The 24,385-nt window shown below is 39.2% G+C and overlaps 1 protein-coding gene across 2 annotated transcripts in view; it reads right to left on the bottom strand.

The window, feature by feature from the left end:
* Positions 1 to 15,660, bottom strand: part of LOC124133330 (zinc finger protein 501-like) — a 32,168-nt gene extending 16,508 nt beyond the window's left edge. For both annotated transcript variants that reach the window (XR_007222572.1, XM_046497697.2), the window contains exons 1-2: positions 15,528 to 15,660; positions 12,526 to 12,649 (exon numbers count right to left, since the gene is read on the bottom strand). The gene's annotated coding sequence lies outside the window, so the exon portion shown is untranslated. The remainder of the gene's footprint in view (positions 1 to 12,525; positions 12,650 to 15,527) is intronic.
* Between the last annotated feature and the right edge of the window lie 8,725 nt (positions 15,661 to 24,385).

Below are 24,385 nucleotides of genomic sequence, written 5' to 3'. Positions count from 1 at the left end.
TTTACTCACTTCAAAACTTCTCGCTATTTCAAGGGCCTTATTTACTGTCAAATCTGCTTCTTGTAACAGTCTTTCTTGTACTTGTTTGTTACTCGTTCCACAAACTATTCTATCACGAACCATGTCATCAGCAATCGCACCAAAGGCACAATCTTTCGAGAGGGTTTTGATTTCTGTCACATATAAATCCACTGTCTCATTTTGGCCCTGAACACGTGTATTAAAGCGAAAGCGCATGATTGTCACATTCGTTTTAGGAATACAATAGTTTTCAAATTTTGTGTACAGAGGTTGCAATTTATCCTTTTCTTCATTTGTCAATGTCCAAGTATTAAATACATCTCGGCCCTCCTGACCAATGTACAACAGAAAATAGCTACACTTTTCCTTTTCATCTTTCGCCGCGAGTGGTCCACTGAACAGCAATTCTATCGTCTGTTTCCACTTTTTCCAACTTTCTGCCACATTAGCGGCATCGAAATTCATGGGCGGAATGTCAATTCGACCTGCCATGACTTCTGACACCATGTAATACCTTCGTATTAATGACACAACTCGAGCTCAATACGAGCCAACTTTACTTCGGCCATGTGACGGTCAGTACAAAAACTTGGTCCGGCAATCTCAAATCAACAATACATACAAAACTCGAATCTGTAAACGAAACAGGATCCATTACAGGCATTGTCCAAATTTTTAAACTTATCCCATATCACACTTTATGGCAATACTTTCAGCAATACTGTTTACATTAATACAGTATTATATTAATAACACAGGGGATTAACAGAATGGTAGTTACAAAAGTAATGATGAATTTCTTATTATCCACTTAACACATGTAAAGGCCACCGGTGACTTGTTTGGTGAAATATGAGATGGAACACATGTTTTGCAGTACAGATTTATAAGATTTACAGTTTGTTTTGTTTGTTTGCAATATTCCAGCTATATAATGGCGAGCTGTAAATAACTGCGTCTGGACCAGACAATCCAGTGATTGACATCATGTGCATCGATCCACTCAATTGTGATACGATGACATGCATTAACCAAGTCAGTGAGCCTGACCACCCCATCCTGTTAGTCGCCTCTTACGACAAGCATAGTCGCCTGTTATGGCAAGCATGGGTTGCTGAAGACCTATTCTACCCCGGATCTATACAGGTCTTTCAGATTTCCAGACCATTTTGTATACTAATGAAAACTAGCAGTTGGTACAGTATGTTTCAGAAGTTCAGCAATACTGTTCACAGTAATCATGGTAATGCAGTATTAAATGTATTATACAGGAGATCAATAGAATCATAGTTACAAAAGTAAACATAAATGTCTTCTTCTTTTTTACTTTAAACAAGTAGCGCCCAAGGCACAGTAGCATATTTGTGTTTTCACAAGCCATTAACCTGATGAAAGCTTCCAGTGAATATAAGATGGAAAACATTCTTGCCGAACAGATACAGCCTTGTGTCTTAGACAGTGAGAGTGTAGGAGTAAACACAACTCCAAGATATCTGTAGAGATTTACAACCTCAATGTTTTGTCCTTTATGACCCCATTTTTCATAAGGGCAGAGTCGACAAGCTTTATGAAATACCATTATTTGTCTTACCCAGATTTATTCCCATACCAGTAACATCACAAAAATCTTCAAGTACATTAATTTTCCTTTGTAATTGAATGGCAGTGTTACTGGCAGTGATACTCCAGATACATCATCAACATCGCTGTGTCTGCTGGGTAGGCTTCATTCTGCTGTGACTCCTCGTGTGTTTCTGCAGGTCACATGATTGGATAAATCGTTTCCCACATTCAACGCACTGATAGGGCTTGACTCCACTGTGAATCCTCATGTGCATCTTCAGGCTCCAGATACATCATCAACATCGCTGTGTCTGCTAGGTAGGCTTCATTCTGCTGTGACTCCTCGTGTGTTTCTGCAGGTGACATGATTGGATAAATCGTTTCCCACATTCAACGCACTGATAAGGCTTGACTCCACTGTGAATCCTCATGTGCATCTTCAGGCTCCAGATACATCATCAACATCGCTGTGTCTGCTGGGTAGGCTTCATTCTGCTGTGACTCCTCGTGTGTTTCTGCAGGTCACATGATTGGATAAATCGTTTCCCACATTCAACGCACTGATAAGGCTTGACTCCACTGTGAATCCTCATGTGCATCTTCAGGCTAGATGACTGTGAAAATGTTTTATCACACACAATGCACTGATAAGGTTTGATACCACTATGAACCCTCATGTGTGCCTGTAAGTAACATGATGATGTAAATGTTTTGTCACACACGATGCACTGATAAGGCTTAATTCCACTGTGAATTATCATATGTGACTCCAGGTCAGATGATTGTGTAAATGTTCTCCTACATTCAACACACTGATAAGGCTTCATTCCATTGTGAATCTTCATGTGTGTCTTAAGGTTATATGACTGTGTAAATTTTTTCGTACACACATTGCACTGATAAGGCTGGACTCCACTGTGAATCCTCATGTGTTTCTTCAGACTAGATGATCCTGTAAATTTCTTATTACACACAATGCACTGAAAAGGTTTGATTCCGCTGTGAATTATCATGTGTTGCTGCAGGTTACCTGATTCTGTGAATGTTTTCTTACATTCAACACACTGGAAAGGCTTGATTCCTCTGTGAATCATCATGTGTCTCTGCAGGTGAAATGATCTTGTAAATCCTTTCCCACATTCAACACACTGATAAGGCTTGACTCCACTGTGAATCCTCATGTGTGTCTGAAGGTTACCTGATCGTGAAAATCCTTTCCCACATTCAACACACTTAAAAGGTTGAGTTCCTGTGTGAATCCTCATGTGTGCCTTCAGAGAACCTGATAATGTAAATGTTTTCTCACACACAGTGCACTGATAAGGCTTGATTTCACTGTGAATCCTCATGTGTGCCTGCAGGTTACGCGATTGTGTAAATTCTTTCCCACAAACAATGCAGTGACAAAGCTTGATTTCACTGTCTTTCTTGACATCACCTGTTTCAAACATTTCTTTCTCACAATCTGTGATAACACATGTGTTAGTAACAGAACCTGGATTCTGTGTTTGGCTTTGTACTTCCATTATTAACTTGTGGATGTTATGGTGTTCACTAAAAATATAAACGAGTTGTCACTTTCCTTCATGGAGTTTATGCATTTCCAAGAGATGTTTCCACGAGATGCTTCCACAAGAACACCAATAACAACTAGTGCTGCGTTGATGATATGATGAGAATCGTGATGACACAGCTGATGATGGAAGATGAAAATTTATAGTTCCAAAATATTTTTTGTAAAAAATTCAAACATTGAAACATTCTTTGATGCATTGCAATATCAATTACCTGCTATAGTAACATATTGTTTTATGTCTGTACACTGACTTACGACATGCTATTAATCTGGAAGATTAGATTTTAACATCGATACTTACTTACATCCCTGAATTGTGTATACTTTTTAACATCAAATGACAAATTGTCTATGTCACTCATTCAAATGGTCAAGATGAGATCAAGCGAAATACTTCAGGTCTGAAAAATTGTTTGATTGTAAACAAAGCAACATATTGACATTTCTCACTGAGTAGTATTTTCGCCTCTTTTGAAAGATCTATCGTCTAATAAGAATATGCACAAGAAGGATAATCGTGGCAAGATTTAGGGAATTTAAGAATAGACACCTCACAATGATTTAGAAGGTAACCTCCAATAAGACACACATTAGTGAGGTAGCTTTAAACACCACACTCCACTGACTGTTAACTCAAGATGATAATGGCGCGATCCTGTTTATGAAAAAACAAAGACCAGGCCCTTTCATCAGGTTTGATCTTCTTGATCGTTTTAACGTAGGAATACACATTTGAGTAACGGTCTGGCAAGGAATGGCCATGAAACTTGACAATTCACAAATAACAATATGCAGATTGTCCAATTGTTTCCGATTACTTACATACACGTTTATGTATATACAATCCCTGAATCCGTTTGAGTAATCCAAAGTAATCCAGATAAACGATACCGCATTGGTGGTCTGCGGCTAGCATCTGGGCCCACTTGCACAAATCGATCTAAGTATCTAGATGAACATAACTCCCATACTTTAACATAGGCTTACAATTGTCGCATTGGTAAAATGCCTTTTTCTCAAAAACCTGTGCTGATATTCCAAAATCCAAATGTAGCAGTGTTGAGAATAATGTTATTTGAAGTTATTTAAGTCATTTGGTGGTGTATTTTAGGTTCAACATGATTAATTTAGTATTTCCAAGATAAATGAATATTTCCCACAACCCAATAAGGGCCCCCAGGCCATAGAGGGCCTCAAAGGTTATGTAAGGTGTGATTTCTATACAAGAAGTGTGTCATCTCATTTGATTGGCTTCAAGTTTCTGTAAACCAAGTAGAACCAGTTTGATTGGTTTGGCAATGCACATGCTTTTCGTGCTGTGAGCATGCTACATGCATGATCACTTGGCTGGTGACATCAGGAGTGGGAACACCTTTTCTTTTCTTGCTGGGTTTGTTAAAACCATACTTCAGGTTAGTTTAGTTTGTTTTAGAAAAGTTGTTTTATAAAAAGTATAAAATATGGATGAAAAAGTGTTGTATTGTTTTACACTTTATAACTGTAGCATAATTGTTGTTCATGCAATTTCAGCGGTAGGAACTGGCACTAGTCCTGTAGTCCTTGCCAAACTCCCCAATACAATGTAGTTAGGTATCATAAGGACTAGAATGACTGTTGAAAGTAAACGTTTGGCAGTTTTGTCTGTGCAGTTAATCATTGTAATATTTGGTGTATTTGATAAACTGTAGGTTGGATACAGCAGTGGTGACCAGGTTAATACCTGCTCTTGAGAACACGTGGTTCAGCCCATAGTTGGTAATTATAAGTGTTGTATACATTGCCGTCATTTAATTCATAATAATTACGGTAAGGTAAAGTACAAAAGATTTGGTTAATATCTCTATCGTAATTAGGCAGTCACTTGCCATTTACCTTTTGTTAATGTTTTGTATGTTGTAATGCTATTTTGATATCAAGTTATTTTGTATGCCCTGTACAGGGTAATGTGCATCCGACTATATATGTATGTCAGTTACAGTTGGTATAAAGTATTTTATATTGGATGTGATAATATTGACAGGACCATTATAACCAAGAGACCAAAACGTTGTAGCCACTAGACCAAAACGTAACCACGGGCCGAAACGTTGTAACCACGAGACCGAAACGTTGTAACCAGGAGACCGAAATGTTGTAACCACGAGACCGAAATGTTGTAACCACGAGACCGAAATGTTGTAACCACGAGACCGAAATGTTGTAACTACCAGATCAAGCAGCACAATAAAGAACTCAGCCCAACACATGGGTCGTGTCTTCATTTATGGATTCATGCATTACACAGACATGCCTAGTAGCTCCACACTTACCTTACAAAGTTACCTTATTGTGTCCAGAATGGCGAGATGAACTTCAATTTATGATAATGACTGGCTCTGGATCTAAATTTCCACATGAATGTCCATTATGTAAGAATTTTTTTCTGTTACAATGACTACGAGAGTCGTAACATGTCATTTTGAATACAAAATGTATCCGTAAAGATTATAAATGAAACATTTGTACTCAGTGGTTTTGGGAACAACACAACAATTGATGAAGAGACATGTTTTTACATTTTTAATGAATTATCATACTATCTATATAGACTGAAAAACATCTTGGATATTGGGTATTCCTAAAACAGTGATTATGAAATGATCAGTGCTTGATGTCTGTAACTAAGATAACTTGTTCATAAATATATTGGTAAGTCATAATAACTTAATAATGTAATTTCATAGTCACTCTTCGGTTCCCTGGAGGAAATAAATTCATTCACTCACTCACTCACTCACTCACTCACTCAATCACCCACCCACCCACCCACCCACCCACCAACCAACCAACCAACCAACAACATATGGATTATCTGTTGGCACATCAAAGAAACCGGCTATGTGGGACGGACGACCCTATAGAAAGTCCTCTGAAACTTAGCAGTGAAGATGCCATTTTGTAAAAGTCTGCCACCGGTAGTGATGGAAGTTGGTTGAATGAAAGTACACGGGATCATTCTACTGTGCTGCAATGAATTACACTACAGATATTTACTTATGTTCATTATCAAATCATTCATAGATCTAGGACGCAGAACATGAATGTTTGATCATGTTGATAAGAAGTTGTTTGTTTGAACATTATCTACACAAGAATTCAGAGCCATATACCATATTTCTTATCCTTAGATGAATATTAAACAAGTATTTGTCACAGAGTGACGAAATATCCCCCGCCTGTACACCATAGTACCAAATATGAAGACAATCCAGCGATTAGTTCTTGAGATATTGTGGCAACACCGTTTTCCAACTCCAAAAACAGATTTGCCTGCTGTGACCTTGAAAATGGGGTCAAGGTCACCAAATCTGACAGGTGTATGCGGTGTCTGTATATACACTATAGTTCCAAATATGAAGACAATCCAGTGTTTAGTTCTTGAGATATCGCGGCAACACCGTTTTCCAACTCCAAAAGCAGATATGCCTGCTGTGACCTTGAAAATGGGGTCAAGGTCACCAAAACCGACTGGTGTCTGCGGAGTCTGTATATACACCATAGTTCCAAATATGAAGACAATCCAGTGTTTAGTTCTTGAGATATCGCGGCAACAAACAGGTGGGACGTACGGACGGACGGACGGACGGACGGACGGACGGACGGACGGACGTACGGTCGTGAATACTATATCCCCCGCTTCGCGCTTTCGCGCGGCGGGGGATAATAATCAAATGTAACTGCAAACTGTCGGTATTTTATTTAAAGTGTAATACACAATGACGTAATTGCATATAAACAGATTAATGAATAGCCATTTCTAAAACTGTAGGGGCGGTCGGGTAGCCTAGTGGTTAAAGCGTTGCTTGTCATGCTGAAGATCCGGGTTCGATTCCTGACATGGGTACAATGTCAGAAGCCCATTTCTGGTATCCCCCGCCATGATATTGCTAGAATATTGCTGGCATATTGCTAAAAGCGGCGTAAAACCATACTCACTCACTCTAAAACTGTATTTATTATTTCTCCAAATGGATAACATTGCTATTAAGTAGAGCCCATTCCTGGTGTCCCTAACTGTGATATTACTGGAAGATTGCTAAAAGCGGTGTAAAACCATACTCACTCACTCACTAATATTAGTAATATGTAAATATGCACACTTTTGAAGGAGGAATTGTGTTTGGTCATTTGATTGACAGAACATTGATGTCTGCCGATTCACCAGGTGTCTGTTACGTCACACAAGATTTACGAATTGTTCTCGTTTTGAAAATACAATCAATAGTTTCATTACTTTTTTTTCATATTGATATCAGTACTTTTTCTGAATTGTGAAAAAAAAAACTACACTGGGCAAATCTTATGTATTATTGATTGCCTTTGATTTATGTCAAGCTAATGCCTCACAGGTATGTGTTTTGTTCAATAACGATACACGATTAACCTTTCTAATTTGATTTATCTATTCAAGATGTTATTTACACATAATCTAACATATATTTTAATTGACATATTAAACAACATGTATCAATATCGTAGCAGTGTAGTCTCATGGTAATTTTGTCTTAAAATAGAATGAATGAATTGAGGATAAGTGATGACATCAGAGCTGCTAGCGTTCCATGATTTAATGAGATGATCAGCGTTTTAAGCAACCAATCATTATTAAGTATTTCATCATACAAACACCAACAGTCATAAACGACATTATTACACATATAAAGTAACTATTCATAATGGTATATAAACATGTTTTACATGTTCTAATATCAGACAGGAATTTAATATTAAAAACGGTACAATAATCAGAACACAAGATTCTCAATGATAGTCAGCTTAAAGTGATGCAACATTAATGATGTACATGGTACAGCCATATAGTTAGGCGATTTACCATAATTCAGTAAATACATGTGCAACTGGCTACTTCATGCAGAGTGTTTTGCATTAACAAGTTACATGTATATCTATCATCATTGCGAGATGTCTTTGTATGTCTATTTGTCCTTGAAAGATAGGATGCTTCCCCAACTGAAAATAACTTTTAATTTGTATACGTTAACAACAATCTCCATGTATCTGAACAACCCGACCCTTCATAGTATTAAGCTGGGTCTGTAAATTATAACCAGGGTATTTTAGAAAAAGGGTTTTTAATATTTACTTAAAATGTAGTTTACTAAATTAAGCTTTGGGGTAAAATATAGACGCATATGAGAGAAGTGACTGTACAGGGTGAGGGGATCACCCCCAGGGCAAATGATTATTGATTTTGCTTCTCTTAGTGATAGAGACAACTTTTCATTAGTACAATGAATTAGTAGAATTGGTCTATGTCAGAAGGGAGATGAATGGATGGAACAAAATTGGTAGTCTTGTGGTGATCAAATATTTCTGAGTAATACTGCTTGATTGGAATGTCAAAATAACATGATTATGTATCTTTCGGCGCCTTCCAGTCTGACAGAGTATTTGATGGTATTTGATTATATGAGTATGTCCGAGTTGACCAATGACCCTAGGGAAGTAATCAGTTTGTTAGTCGAGAAGGGCTTGATAGTAAAACTAATTACAATGGAAATTGGGGTTCATTGGGGAATGACCATGACTCTCCGCACAATCGGCAAAATCATGCGTCCCTCAGATACTAACAACTTCCTTTTGCCCTGTTCCATGTGGTCCAATTTACCACATACCGTTACAGCACCAACTCAAATCATTCACAGCAACCACGATCATATTACCACTATTGACACCTTGAACAAACCTTAGTTGGCAGAGAATGGATACATATATAGTGTTCCCTCGCTATTGCGCTCTTCAATATAGCGCTAACTCGGTCACAGTGTGCGGTAAAGCATAGCTCCCAAAATTTACTAACATGAACTTAAGTTTTCCAATGACACTATGTTTACCCCCATCTCAGAAAACATTATCAGCTGATCACCGCGATCACGTAACACTGGAAAAACCAGCCAACAAATCCGAACTGAAGTACGCAATCTAATCCTATTATCATAATATCTGGTTATAAACAAATTGTTCATTTACAATGTCAAGATGAAGCGACATACCCAGATATTTGTTGAATGTCCCTTCGCAGAAAAGACCATGCTAAAGAGATTCAATGAAAGGTTCTATCCCCGCTGGACCGCCTCCGTGGTCTATTGGTAGAGCTTCCGCCCGGAGAGCTGAAGGTCCGGGATCGGCCGCGTCATACCAAAAGGCGTTAAAAGATGGTACTTGTTGTTACCCTGTCTGGCGCTCAGCATTAAGGGGCTAAAACAAGGACTGGTCGGCTCGGAGTCAGTATACTGTGTCTGAGTGGGGTATTCATGTTAAACTGCGGCATGGTATCTCAGTGGGCTAGCACTATAAATCGGCATCAGTCTGGACTAGTACAAGCAGCCACAAACACGTGCATGCATGTCGCTATGTAAGTGCAATAATCTTTGACCGCACGTTAAACCCAATTTCACCTCACCTCACCTTTCCCAGCTGAGAAGACCTTTTAAAACTGATCAGGGGGGTTGTGAGATCTGGAATTTTTATAAAATAAAATTGAAATTTGGAAACAACCCCTTGTAACAGTTGGCACTTTTGCCCTTGAAGTTCAACAGATCAAAGTGGAGAATCATCAGAAAGTCAGAGTTTGCTTCTCGTTTACCTGTCGGACTGGCAAAAATGTTGCTATAAAGATGCGGGAAAGATATCGTCTTTCTTGATGCAACATACAGAACAACAAGGTATGCTTTGCCACTGTTCTTCCTATGTGTGAGAACCAATCACTTCAGAGATATCGTGAATATCTTAGGGGATACTTTGTGCACTGATTTTTAATATAGAATTCGAGGCCAAAGGACATTTTGAAAGAGGCATAGGTTACCAATTTAGAACAAGAAAAAAGTGTTGCATGCTAATCTTGCCCATAGGATGATTTCAGTCTATATACAACCTCAGATATAAAACCTTGATACACCTTAGGCTTGAAAAAATACAAGAATTGCTTCTCAGGTAATGGCTTATGAAATATAGTGCGGGTTGGCAGCCTTTTATTGTTGTTTTTTATGTTGTTCAAACTACGGAAGTATGCAACCAAATTAACAGCTTACAATCAACCTGGGAAATCCTTGATGACTAAAATACACTATTTAACTATCAGTGTGCGCATAATACATGCACTCAATGAGCTTCGATTTTATTTCACAACGCTTGTGCATGTTATCGTGTGCATGTAACACCAGAAGTAGCATGTCAACGAATGGGTACTGAAGTACACAAGCTAGTCCTGTTATGACACTATGTGGCTATGAAAGTGTTCACTGCGTATGTGGACTCATGGTAGTTACTATTATGTAACTTTTAACCAAGATTTCATTTAATTTTGTTTACATTAATTTTGACGATATCATGTTTGAACTGATCGACAAATCACCAATTCACCTTGAAACGAACATTAGTCATCAGAGATACAAAGTCTTTGGTCTTCCTTTCACTGTATTGATATTTCTTCTCAGTTATGATATTGGCCATGATATTTAGCATTTTTAAATCTAATCACCCAAAGATCGGGGAGAAAATGTGTGAACAGCTGATTGCTATTTCCGCCTTATTTTACGACAAAAATACATGTGTAATCTTAATCCCTGTGTATGAAGCACTGTCTGGCACAAATTCCATTGAATTTGTAAATCATCATGTTTGGTAATGTTTTTTGTTTTCAATTACCAAATATGCAAATGGCAAAACAAGCACAGCAACTCCTACTGTTGCCATGACCATAACACAAGATGCACAGTAAAGCAGTGAACATGTAAAGGGAAGTAACTGCACTCTTTATTGGATCACATTATTTATAGCATTGCAGAATTTCGCTGCCGGGGTCATGTGTTCAAGACATGGAAATAAAAACGAAAACAGCGGGTTTTTTGATGATGCGGCGGTGCCTGAGAACCAAGACCTTTTTTAAAGCTATATACACATTCTTGTTGACAGATGTATCTGAAGCCAAACCTGCATAAAATATCTTTTATTTCTGAGGTGAGGTGAGGTGAGGTGAAATTGGGTTTAACGTCGCATCTAAGATTATTGCACTTATATAGCGATGTGCATGCATGTGTGTGTGTGTGTGTGTGTGTGTGTGTGTGTTTGTTTGTGTGTTTGTTTGTGTGTGGCTGCTTGTACTAGTCCGGACTGATACCGATTTATAGTGCTAGCACACTGAGATACCATGCCGCAGTTTAACATGAATACCCCACTCAGACACAGTATACTGACTCCGAGCCGACCAGTCCTTGTTTTAGCCCCTTAATGCCAAGCGCCAGACAGGGTAACAACAAGTACCATCTTTTAACGTCTTTTGGTATGACGCGGCCGGGAATCAAACTCCGGACCTTCCGCTCTCCGGGCGGACACTCTGCCACTAGGCCTAGACCGCGGTCCTTTTATTTCTGAAGCCCAGTTAGTCTTTCCATAAACACAATCTTAAAACTCATAAATTGTAACATTTCTTCACATATGTCAGGAATAATAATTGTCTTACGCCAGTATCTAACATCAGTGTTTCAGGTGAATATATACAAAGGACATCCGCCACATTCACCTATCTACATGATTTGAAGACAATCATTGAACACATTAGAGTGAGTGAGTGAGTGAGTGAGTATGTTTTACGCCACTTTTAGCAATATTCCAGCAATATCACGGCGGGGGACACCAGAAATGGGCTTCACACATTGTACCCATGTCGGGAATCGAACCCGGGTCTTCGGCGTGACGAGCGAACGCTTTAACCACTAGGCTACCCGACTGCCCCGTCGGGAATCGAACCCGGGTCTTCGGCGTGACAAGCGAACGCTTTAACCACTAGGTTACCCGACCGCCCCTGAACAGATTAGAAGGGTTTACAGGCAACATATGTCTGGTTGGAATGTCTTCGTCCGCATCCACTCCCCATATTTCTGAACCACAAAGTAATACAGGACTAATCTTGGTATCAAAAATCATTAAACAAATAGATCAATATTTTAATTTGTTACTAACATTTTTGTTGGTAATTTATATGAAAAAATGCATAAAATATCACATTTTAGATAAGTTAGCGAATATATGACGTTGTTTAATGATATATTCCAGCTTTATTATATGGTCTGTAAATAATTGAATCACACAGGGCAGTTGATAGTGTGACAATTGTCCAAATTGTAAGGACACAATGACACAATCTGTCATGTTACACATTGTAACAACACAATCCTCAAGTCAATTCTTGTCACAAACATCCAAAACGAGGGGCAAATTCTACCACAAACAACTCCTGTGAGATTCTATATACATCACATAAGAGTTGTTTGCTGTGAAAACGAAATCATCATCTATGTACTTACTGGCTGCATTTGTAGGTTCCTGGAGGCCAATGTCACCATGTCAGAGGGACGGTCTTGGAGGATGGAGAACCTTCCCACAGACTCGCACCATCAACAAGCTCCTTTCATAAAACACCAGAGGGAGCTGGAGTGGAAGAGTGAGTGAGTGAGTTGAGTGAGTTGAGTGAGTTTGAGTTGAGTTGAGTTAAACGCCGCTTTTAACAGTATTCCAGTTATATCGCGGCATGTCAGCTTAATGTGGGAGGAAAGCCCCACGTGATGCAGGTTTCAGACGTTTACCACTTCGGTGCAGCCCACGAGCACGGGTATGGTGCTGACAAACCTAGAAACATAATCAGGGCGAACCAGGATTCGAACCCACAATCATAGGTTTCTGGCGTGCCCAAGGGACGCAACTCTGCACAGCGAATCGCGGCGCCTTGGACCACTGTACCACCCGTGCCCCCTGGAGCGGAAGAGAAATTAATTGATCGATAATGACAGCGAGGAAATGGCATTTGATCAACATTTCAATCTGTTACACATCCTATGCTGACAATGATAAGCAATATGTTATGAAGGAGAGTAAATATTGTGCCACCAGCTCCATTAAAAAGAATTCTATCATGAATTCGGAAATTACACAATTCTGATTGGTCAATCTGAGGCTATGAAATCACAATAAACCCCCTCTGATAGAAACAGCAGGTTTGATGGTCGCATCACCCACCGTAGAAGCTTCATTTCATAGAATAGTACTTTTTTCAGTCATTGTTGGTAGGCATATTTAAATAATAATAGCTACAATTACAGGTTACAAAATGCAGAGTTGCAGTTACTACATTATTTAAAGGATGTGTGGCAATATATTTTGTGCAGAAAACACGATACAAATCTACAAAGAGAATGTATTTTAAGTTTTCGGAACTGAGAGCTTGGAATTTGGCGCTTTTCTATATACGACTGTGACGAAATATGTTTTGAGTCACAGTGAGCGATATGACGATATGACGTCATAATGGTGATATGCGGTGTAGAACAAAAGCTTGCAAAGCTTGCTTAGTTTTTTTAGGGGTGCCCACTTCATGTTAGCTTACCAAGTTGCTGAGCTTATATGCTTATACATGTCATATGCTTTCAATGCCTATCACATGTTCGAGTGAAGTATTACAGTGTTAACAAACAACTTGACCTTATACAGCGCCATATTTTGTTCATAGGCTGTTGTCGGTGATCGACAGCCCACTCAAAATCCTCAACACATGCCGTTTTACTCAATATACATGTTTACACTAAAGAGTTCACGTTTTACTAAGTCATGGTAGAATGGAGATAAACATACTGTGTTTTCAATGTAGAGCTAGGTAGAGCTAATTTAACATTTAAAACCTCACGCTGTAAGGTCAGTTCCACATTCAATTTAGCGCAGTTAAATCTACAGTTAACCCTGCTCTACATTGAAAACACAGAATGTTTATCTCCTAAATAATATGTTCTTGAAGTCATGGATGTTATGTTAATTCATGTCACTTAAATATTAAAATTACTCAAGTAACCATGGTCACAAGTTGGTTGGTTGGTTTGTTGTTTAACGCCGCACTCAGCAATATTCCAGCTATATGACGGCGGTCTGTAAATAATCGAGTCTGGACCAGACAATCCAGTGATTAATATCATGAGCATCGATCCACGCAATTGGGATCGATGACATTAATCAACCAAGTCAGCGAGCCTGACCACCCGATCCCGTAAGTCGCCTTTTACGACAAGCATACCATGGTCACAAGGGTGAATATTGCATATTCTACCATGACACTGAAGTTGGAGGTAATTTGACTAGTTAATTTTATTAAATTTAAAGTGGTTAATTAGTGATAACCACTTCTGATTTTATGTGCGTTTCACGTCGTGTAGGAATAGTTTGCAGACGATGACCCCGGCACAATGTAAACAAACTTGACACCTATCTACTAGAACTATTCACAGATTTTTCAATCAGCAATAATAATCACAAAATAGAGGTATCTGGAGCAGGGTTGCAGTCACTGTCCCTTAACATATTTCAACATCCATGTGTAATGTTTTGTTTGTTTGTTTGTTTGTTTGTTGTTTAACACCGCACTCAGCAATATTCCAGCTATATGACGGCGGTCTGTAAAATAATCGAGTCTGGACCAGAAAAACCAGTGATCGACATCATGAGCATCGATCCACACAATTGGGATCGATGACATGCATCAACCAAGTCAGCGAGCCTGACCACCCGATCCCGTTTGTCGCCTTTTACGACAAGCATTGTCGCCTTTTACGGCAAGCATGGGTTGCTGAAGACCTTTTCTATCCCGGAATCTTCACGGGTTCCATGTGTAATGTTTCTCAGTGACTCATCTATGATTTGTAACAAAACTTGATCATTTCACGGAACTTGAAGACACATGTAACCACACATACGCGGACAATGCCTAACTAATCAAGTGAGTGAGTGAGTTTATGCTTTACATCACATCGGCAGTATTTCATTTTCAGCCATACCGTGACGATGAAATAATCAAGAGAAACATTTACAAACTAGTACCCGTGAAGGTCCGGGTTAGAATTGATCTTCAGCAACCCATGGTCGTTGTAAGAGGCGACTATCAGATTCGGGTGGTCTGGCTCGTTGACGTGGTTGTGCATGTCATCGTATCCCACATTGCGTGTATCGATGCTCATGATGTCAATCATCATTCAATCAGTGGTCCTGATTCAATTATTTGCAGACTGCCGTCATATGGCTGGAATATTGAGTGCGGCGTTAATCAAGAAACAAACCAAGTATGTTAGTTATGGCAAAGTGTGTATCACACGTTAAACATTTTAAAACATAAACTAAACGATCAGAAAACGGTCAGTGGGTCACCTATTAGGCCTATACACGTTCTCAAACACAACAAGAAAATGCGTATGTCGAAATGATGTCAAGCGCGGTGGCAACAAGCCACGAGACCGCGAATATTACCCCAAGTGATACACGCATGGTATACCTGTGATTCTTGTCGGACATCGGTTAGGGTTTTTTTTATGTTTCGTCTTTCGTCTCGTTCGGACTCGTTTCGTTTCTTCCTCCTGCCATTTGACGCTGAGGATCACGGGACATGATATGAGAGACGGGGCCCAGCTTACGGTTAGACTGGTTCCCCGGCTACTCCGCTTGGTGTCGCTGCTCTCCCTTCCGAAGAGAAGGACCGATATCGCCCACCATAAAATATCGTCTGCTAAAATAAGCGGCTGACGGAAAACGTTAGGTGAGGCGAGTGAGCCTCTGAAAAAATAATTTTGTGCAGCAATACGAGTTTATGATGACAATAGGTTGGGGGAAGCAGACTAAATTCGTGCAAATGTAGACAAGGCTGTGGCAGTCGATGAATCTCATGAACATTACTATGAAGTTCTCACGCAAGGAAATTAATTTACGTTTCTGAGAAATTATGTATGAAACTGCAAGGTTGAAAACTATAAGTTGCTTGGACTATTAAAAATGCGCTTATATTCATAATTCATATTGTTGTCACTGTCTCCTGGTACGGAAATGTCATTTCTTGATTAGACAACATGATACAGTCAACATGTCGATGGTAACGACCGAGACTGAATTTTGACCAAACTAAAATCTTTTGAATACTTTTGATGGATCCCACACCACAAACGTTCAAGGTTATGAAAGGACGAGTTAATAAATAGATGCAAATCCTTTATCGTGACAATAATTACGAAACGTGAATTGTTTGAACTGTAATAGCTGAAAATGTATAATCTTGTTGGTACACTAAATATATGAATGATCTTTAAATCAAGAGTCGTGGAATCAGCTCGCTTAGCAGAGGTGCCACTGTACACGACCAACACACACAACACAAGTCCTGAGAGAATAAACAGTCAGTTTATTAGACAGACACAGAATTTTATTTACATCATCAGTCAACAATAGAATGTTTATAATCAACTATTAGAGAATGTTTACAGTCAGTTATAGAAGTACATATATGCGAAGAACATCAGATGAACATGATATAAAAGGATATAGAAGGATTGCACAAGGTACAAACACTAGTGTACAACATCACTACAACATTAGTCCCGATAAACAGCATTCCGACGTGAAAACGTATGCAGCAGCACTATGAACGGTATTAAAGTGCAGGGTTTTTAATTGCCTCGCATCTGCGTCATTCGAACAGTGACAGTTCAACAACATGCAAAGATTAACAGAAGTTCAAAGAAACAACGTCATAGGCCGCTTGCAGACAGGGGAATCTCGATCAGCTGTAGCCAGGGTGTTTTGGGGTTTTTTTTAATGTAGCGCCCAGCACAATCACAAGGCTATGGGATCGGTTTTAACAGCGTGGGGAAACACGTCGGGACGACCCCGCCCAAGATCACCACATCCGACTGCGCCACCCACGTAAAAGGACGACCACAGCCACCCCAACTGCACCCAAATGCCCTGACTGCGCTGAATCTCCTACCAGACTCAACGAAACCGTTTAAGAGTAGCAGGTCTACGTGCAAGACGTCCTGTTCGACGCGTCATATTGAGGCGACAACATCGTCAACAACGGCTGCATTGGTGTCGTCAACACAGGGCCTGGCTTCAACGTCGATGGAGAGATGTCTGGTTCAAGAATCAAGATTTCTCCTCCGTCGAGGGGATGGAAGAGCACGGGTCTACATACATCGGGGAGAACGTTACGCCGGTAACTGCTTACAGGAAGAGGACAGGTTTGGTGGGGGTAGCGTTATGATGAGGGCGGATATCTCTCATCATGGCAGGACAGGTTTGGTTCATATCCAGGCCAGTCTTACGGTTCAACGATACATCAACGAAATTCTCCTGCCACACGTCCTCCCAATTACAACCAACGGCAACCGTGTATTTCAGCAGGACAACGCTCGACCGCATACAGCACGGATCATAAGACCCTGTCATATGGGGAAGGCTCATGCCACTGATCGGCACATGTGCCAGTAAAAAGTGCCAGTGAGCTGACCCACATCTCTGTGTTATTGTTTATATCCCCTTTTAGCAACAGCTGTGTTGTGGCGAGACTGTCCTTTATCTGATAGAACCCGGGGTCAGGAGACATAGACTTACACAGGCTTTTCCCAAAGCATTGATAACATTTTTGTGTTTTATTATAGTACTTATTCACATATCTTATACTTATTCACATGTTACATTATTTGTCTAGTGCATACTAGGTAGTATATAACACCCTGTTCATATAATATTCTTGTTTCGAAAGTAAATACCGTGAGAGGAGTTTGACCAAGAAAGTCTATACTGTGGGGGTTTATAGTTAAATTGAACTCTTTTAAAATATTGTCCAAACAGTTAAGAGCTCCTTTAATTTCCCCACCACCAACCAGGGTATGAAACTCCCAACAATTTCAGCCAGACCACAGGACTGGCTAGCAGAAATACTTGCCAGCCCTTACCAAAACCTGCCTGCCCGCTATAATCATATGTTTCTCAGGATAGTTTAATTAAAAATATGAAAACTGATTGCTTGTAGCATAAGCGCATCGCTAAATGTTAGGTTGGCTAAAAGCTAACGGGGTTTCTTTTTGGTTACATTTTATCATTCATCTTTACATGTGAATTAATGCTTATCATCGGGAATTATTTAGAATATTTTCACCTATAAAATATAACCCGACCGTCGGGCAGGGGGATTCGAAAATCTCACAGCCCGAGTTAAAATCAACCCGTCTCGGACGGTCGGGCAGGCAGGTATTTCGAACGCTGCACCAACCCCTCCAGCCACCTATATTTAGGTACATTTTAGTTCACTGTTCTGTTTCAGCATGCATGTTCCAGTGTTTTTCTATTGAATTCAATTATGCGTTTTTATTCTATTTCTCCAGTCTGGGTCATCTTAAATAAGAAACCCTCTCCGCCGGCTGCTCAACGCCATTCTCCCGTCAACACGTCAAGGCCAAATGATGACAGCACTTTTGTAATCTGATACGACATCTCCAAATAAACTGCAGCGCGGCCCCGGAACAAATCCCTTCAGTGAAGGTTCACATGAACAAATCTCCCACCTCCTAACTGATAAAGACGAGGACGGCTGGATAATTAATCTGCAAGCTGTCTGTAACAGACGACACGTTCTTTACTTCCGGCTGGGAATGCATTTATATTATACAATATCATCTTCAATTAGTTCCAACTATTTTATCATCAAGCGTGTCAAATAGGTAAAGTAGCCATATAGATAGTAAAGATATATATCAGTATGTTCTTGTGTTATAATGCATTTGTTTCTCATCAAATAATCTTATAAACCAACTGAGCATACATCGCGTGAAGCTACTATATATAATATGATTCATATGATCAGTAGTTTGACCTTTGTGTAGTTCTTTTGTATGCCCATCCTTTGCAAATGTTATGTAATGTTACCAATGATCAAAGTTTCATCGGAAACGAAATAAGAAACATGGCTGCAACATTACCATAAAATCTAAGTTAAATACAACACATTGGTAAAGAAAGGGTAAACTAGATTATCTTAGTAGTAAAGTCAAGAGAATTACAGTCACATCATATGCTTCTTCTGCATAACTCCCAACCTGTAAAATTGTTGGTAAATCATTTCGATCTACAACCTCTCTCGTTAACTTTTAACTCACTCACTCGGGAACTATATGTCTTCCCTTTAACATAGGGTTTTCTCTATCAAAACGTCACAATGGAAATAGCCTGAAAATTTCGTAGCACATCTGGGAGCCTCGCATGAATCGCATGGAAATAGTTTAAAATACGGGTTTGAAATATTATTATCTTTTTACTTAAACATTTAGGCATAAAATGAAGTAAAAGGAGTAGCTATATATCCTGTCTCGGAAACTATAAAGCTTCCCTTTAACACAGGGGGTCGTCTATACAAACGTCCCATTGGAAGAAAGCCTGAAAACTTAGTGGCACATCTGGGAGCCTCGCATGTTTCGCATGGAAATAGTTTAAAATACTTGTTTGAAATATTATTATCTCTTTCCTTAACAATTTAGGCATAAAATACCTTTAAAACAGTCGCTCTATACCCCCTTTTGGAAACTATATTGCTTCCCTTTACCACTAGGGGTTGTCTATGGAAACGTCCCTATGGAAATAGCCTGAAAACTTAGTGGCACATCTGGGAGCCTCGCATGTTTCGCATGGAAATAGAGTAAAATACGTGTTTGAAATATCATTATCTCTTTCCTGAACCATTTAGGCATACAATAACTTTAAAACAGTCGCTCTATATCCTTTCTTGGAAACTATATAGCTTCCCTTTACTACAAGGGGTTGTCTATACAAACGTCCCTATGGAAAAAGCCTGAAAACTTAGTGGCACATCTGGGAGCCTCGCATTTTTCGCATGGAAATAGTTTAATATACGGGTTTAAAATATTATTATATCTTTACTTCACCATTAAGGCATAAAATGAAGTAAAAGGTGTAGCTCTATATCCTGTCTCGGAAACTATATCGCTTCTCTTTAACACAGGGGGTTGTCTATACAAACGTCCCTATGGGAAAAGCCTGAAAACTTAGTGGCACATCTGGGAGCCTCGCATTTTTCGCATGGAAATAGTTTAAAATACGGGTTTGAAATATTATTATCTCTTTCCTTAACCATTTAGGCATTAAATAACTTTAAAAACAGTCGCTCTATACCACCTGGTGAAAACTATATAGCTTCCCTTTACCACGGGGGGTTGTCTATACAAACGTCCGAATGGAAATAGCCTGAAAACTTAGTGGCACATCTGGGAGCCTCGCATTTTTCGCATGGAAATAGTTTAAAATACGGGTTTGAAATATTATTATCTCTTTCCTTAATAACTTAGGCATTAAATAACTTTAAAACAGTCGCTCTATATCCCCTTTTGGAAACTTTATACCTTCCCTTTAACACGGGGGGTCGTCTATACAAAACGTCCCTATGGAAATAGCCTGAAAACTTAGTGGCACATCTGGGAGCCTCGCATGTTTCGCATGGAAATAGAGTTAAATACGGGTTTGAAATACTATTATCTCTTTCCTGAACCATTTAGGCATTAAATAACTTTAAAACAGTCGCTCTATATCCCCTTTTGGAAACTTTATAGCTTCCCTTTAACACAGAGGGTCGTCTATACAAACGTCCCTATGGAAATAGCCTGAAAACTTAGTGGCACATCTGGGAGCCTCGCATTTTTCGCATGGAAATAGTTTAAAATACGGGTTTGAAATATTATTATCTCTTTCCTTAACCATTTAGGCATACAATAACTTTAAAAACAGTCGCTCTATACCACCTGGTGAAAACTATATAGCTTCCCTTTACCACGGGGGGGGGGGGGGGGGGGGGGGGGGGGGGGTTGTCTATACAAACGTCCGAATGGAAATAGCCTGAAAACTTAGTGGCACATCTGGGAGCCTCGCATTTTTCGCATGGAAATAGTTTAAAATACGGGTTTGAAATTTTATTATCTCTTTCCTTAATAACTTAGGCATTAAATAACTTTAAAACAGTCGCTCTATATCCCCTTTTGGAAACTTTATACCTTCCCTTTAACACAGGGGGTCGTCTATACAAAACGTCCCTATGGAAATAGCCTGAAAACTTAGTGGCACATCTGGGAGCCTCGCATTTTTCGCATGGAAATAGAGCAAAATACGGGTTTGAAATACTATTATCTCTTTCCTGAACCATTTAGGCATACAATAACTTTAAAACAGTCGCTCTATATCCCCTTTTGGAAACTTTATAGCTTCCCTTTAACACAGAGGGTCGTCTATACAAACGTCCCTATGGAAATAGCCTGAAAACTTAGTGGCACATCTGGGAGCCTCGCATTTTTCGCATGGAAATAGAGTAAAATACGTGTGTGAAATACTATTATCTCTTTCCTTAACCATTTAGGCATACAATAACTTTAAAACAGTCGCTCTATATCCTTTCTTGGAAACTATATAGCTTCCCTTTACTACAAGGGGTTGTCTATACAAACGTCCGAATGGATATAGTCTGAAAACTTAGTGGCACATCTGGGAGCCTCGCATTTTTCGCATGAAAATAGTTTGAAATAAGTGTTTGAAATATTATTTTCTCTTTTCTGACCCACTGAGGCATAGACTAACTCTAAAACAGACCCTCTATACCCTCATTTGGAAACAATATAGCTTCTCTTTAATACAGGGGGTTGTCTATGCAAACGTCCGAATGGAAATAGCCTGAAAACTTAGTGGCACATCTGGGAGCCTCGCATGTTTCGGAATGAAATAGAGTAAAATACGGGTTTGAAATACTATTATCTCTTTCCTGAACCATTTAGGCATACAATAACTTTAAAACAGTCGCTCTATATCCTTTCTTGGAAACTATATCGCTTCCCTTTACTACAAGGGGTCGTCTATACAAACGTCCCTATGGATATAGCCTGAAAACTTAGTGGCACATCTGGGAGCCTCGCATTTTTCGCATGGAAATAGTTTAAAATACGGGTTTGAAATATTATTATCTCTTTCCTTAACCATTAAGGCATTAAATAACTTTAAAACAGTCGCTCTATATCCTTTCTTGGAAACTATATCGCTTCCCTTTACTACAAGGGGTCGTCTATACAAACGTCCCTATGGATATAGCCTGAAAACTTAGTGGCACATCTGGGAGCCTCGCATTTTTCGCATGGAAATAGTTTAAAATACGGGTTTGAAATATTATTATCTCTTTCCTTAACCATTTAGGCATTAAATAACTTTAAAACAGTCGCTCTATATCCTTTCTTGGAAACTATATAGCTTCCCTTTACTACAAGGGGTCGTCTATACAAACGTCCCTAAGGATATAGCCTGAAAACTTAGTGGCACATCTGGGAGCCTCGCATTTTTCGCATGGAAATAGTTTAAAATACGGGTTTGAAATATTATTATCTCTTTCCTTAACCATTTAGGCATTAAATAACTTTAAAAAAAGTCGCTCTATACCACCTGGTGAAAACTATATAGCTTCCCTTTACCACGGGGGGTTGTCTATACAAACGTCCGAATGGAAATAGCCTGAAAACTTAGTGGCACATCTGGGAGCCTCGCATTTTTCGCATGAAAATAGTTTGAAATAAGTGTTTGAAATATTATTTTCTCTTTTCTGAACCACTGAGGCATAAAATAACTCTAAAACAGACCCTCTATACCCCCATTTGGAAACAATATAGCTTCTCTTTAATACAGGGGGTTGTCTATGCAAACGTCCGAATGGAAATAGCCTGAAAACTTAGTGGCACATCTGGGAGCCTCGCATGTTTCGCATGGAAATAGTTTAAAATACGTGTTTGAAATACTATTATCTCTTTCCTTAACCATTTAGGCATTAAATAACTTTAAAACAGTCGCTCTATATCCTTTCTTGGAAACTATATCGCTTCCCTTTACTACAAGGGGTCGTCTATACAAACGTCCCTATGGATATAGCCTGAAAACTTAGTGGCACATCTGGGAGCCTCGCATTTTTCGCATGGAAATAGTTTAAAATACGGGTTTGAAATGTTCTTATCTCTTTCCTTAACCATTTAGGCATTAAATAACTTTAAAACAGTCGCTCTATATCCTTTCTTGGAAACTATATAGCTTCCCTTTACTACAAGGGGTCGTCTATACAAACGTCCCTAAGGATATAGCCTGAAAACTTAGTGGCACATCTAGGAGCCTCGCATTTTTCGCATGGAAATAGTTTAAAATACGGGTTTGAAATATTATTATCTCTTTCCTTAACCATTTAGGCATTAAATAACTTTAAAACAGTCGCTCTATACCACCTGGTGAAAACTATATAGCTACCCTTTAACACAGAGGGTCGTCTATACAAACGTCCGAATGGAAATAGTCTGAAAACTTAGTGGCACATCTGGGAGCCTCGCATGTTTCGCATGGAAATAGTTTGAAATACGTGTTTGAAATATTATTTTCTCTTTTCTGAACCACTGAGGCATAAAATAACTCTAAAACAGACCCTCTATACCCCCATTTGGAAACAATATTGCTTCACTTTAACACAGGGCGTTGTCTATGCAAACGTCCCTATGGAAAAAGCCTGAAAACTTAGTGGCACACCTGGGAGCCTCGCATTTTTCGCATGGAAATAGTTTAATATACGGGTTTAAAATATTATTATATCTTTACTTCACCATTTAGGCATAAAATGAAGTAAAAGGTGTAGCTCTATATCCTGTCTCGGAAACTATATCGCTTCTCTTTAACACAGGGGGTCGTCTATACAAACGTCCCTATGGAAAAAGTCTGAAAACTTAGTGGCACATCTGGGAGCCTCGCATTTTTCGCATGGAAATAGTTTAAAATACGGGTTTGAAATATTATTATCTCTTTCCTTAACCATTAAGGCATTAAATAACTTTAAAACAGTCGCTCTATATCCTTTCTTGGAAACTATATCGCTTCCCTTTACTACAAGGGGTCGTCTATACAAACGTCCCTATGGATATAGCCTGAAAACTTAGTGGCACATCTGGGAGCCTCGCATTTTTCGCATGGAAATAGTTTAAAATACGGGTTTGAAATATTATTATCTCTTTCCTTAACCATTTAGGCATACAATAACTTTAAAACAGTCGCTCTATACCCCCTGGTGAAAACAATATAGCTTCCCTTTACCACGGGGGGTTGTCTATACAAACGTCCGAATGGAAATAGTCTGAAAACTTAGTGGCACATCTGGGAGCCTCGCATGTTTCGCAATGAAATAGAGCAAAATACGTGTTTGAAATACTATTATCTCTTTCCTGAACCATTTAGGCATACTATAACTTTAAAACAGTCGCTCTATATCCTTTTTTGGAAACTATATAGCTTCCC

The sequence above is a fragment of the Haliotis rufescens genome, unplaced genomic scaffold (assembly GCF_023055435.1).
Source record: "Haliotis rufescens isolate VD_foot unplaced genomic scaffold, xgHalRufe1.0.p SCAF_21, whole genome shotgun sequence".
Classification (NCBI taxonomy): domain Eukaryota; kingdom Metazoa; phylum Mollusca; class Gastropoda; order Lepetellida; family Haliotidae; genus Haliotis; species Haliotis rufescens.
Note: the sequence above shows the minus strand (reverse complement) of the source record. Positions and strands in the feature narration are given on the sequence as shown.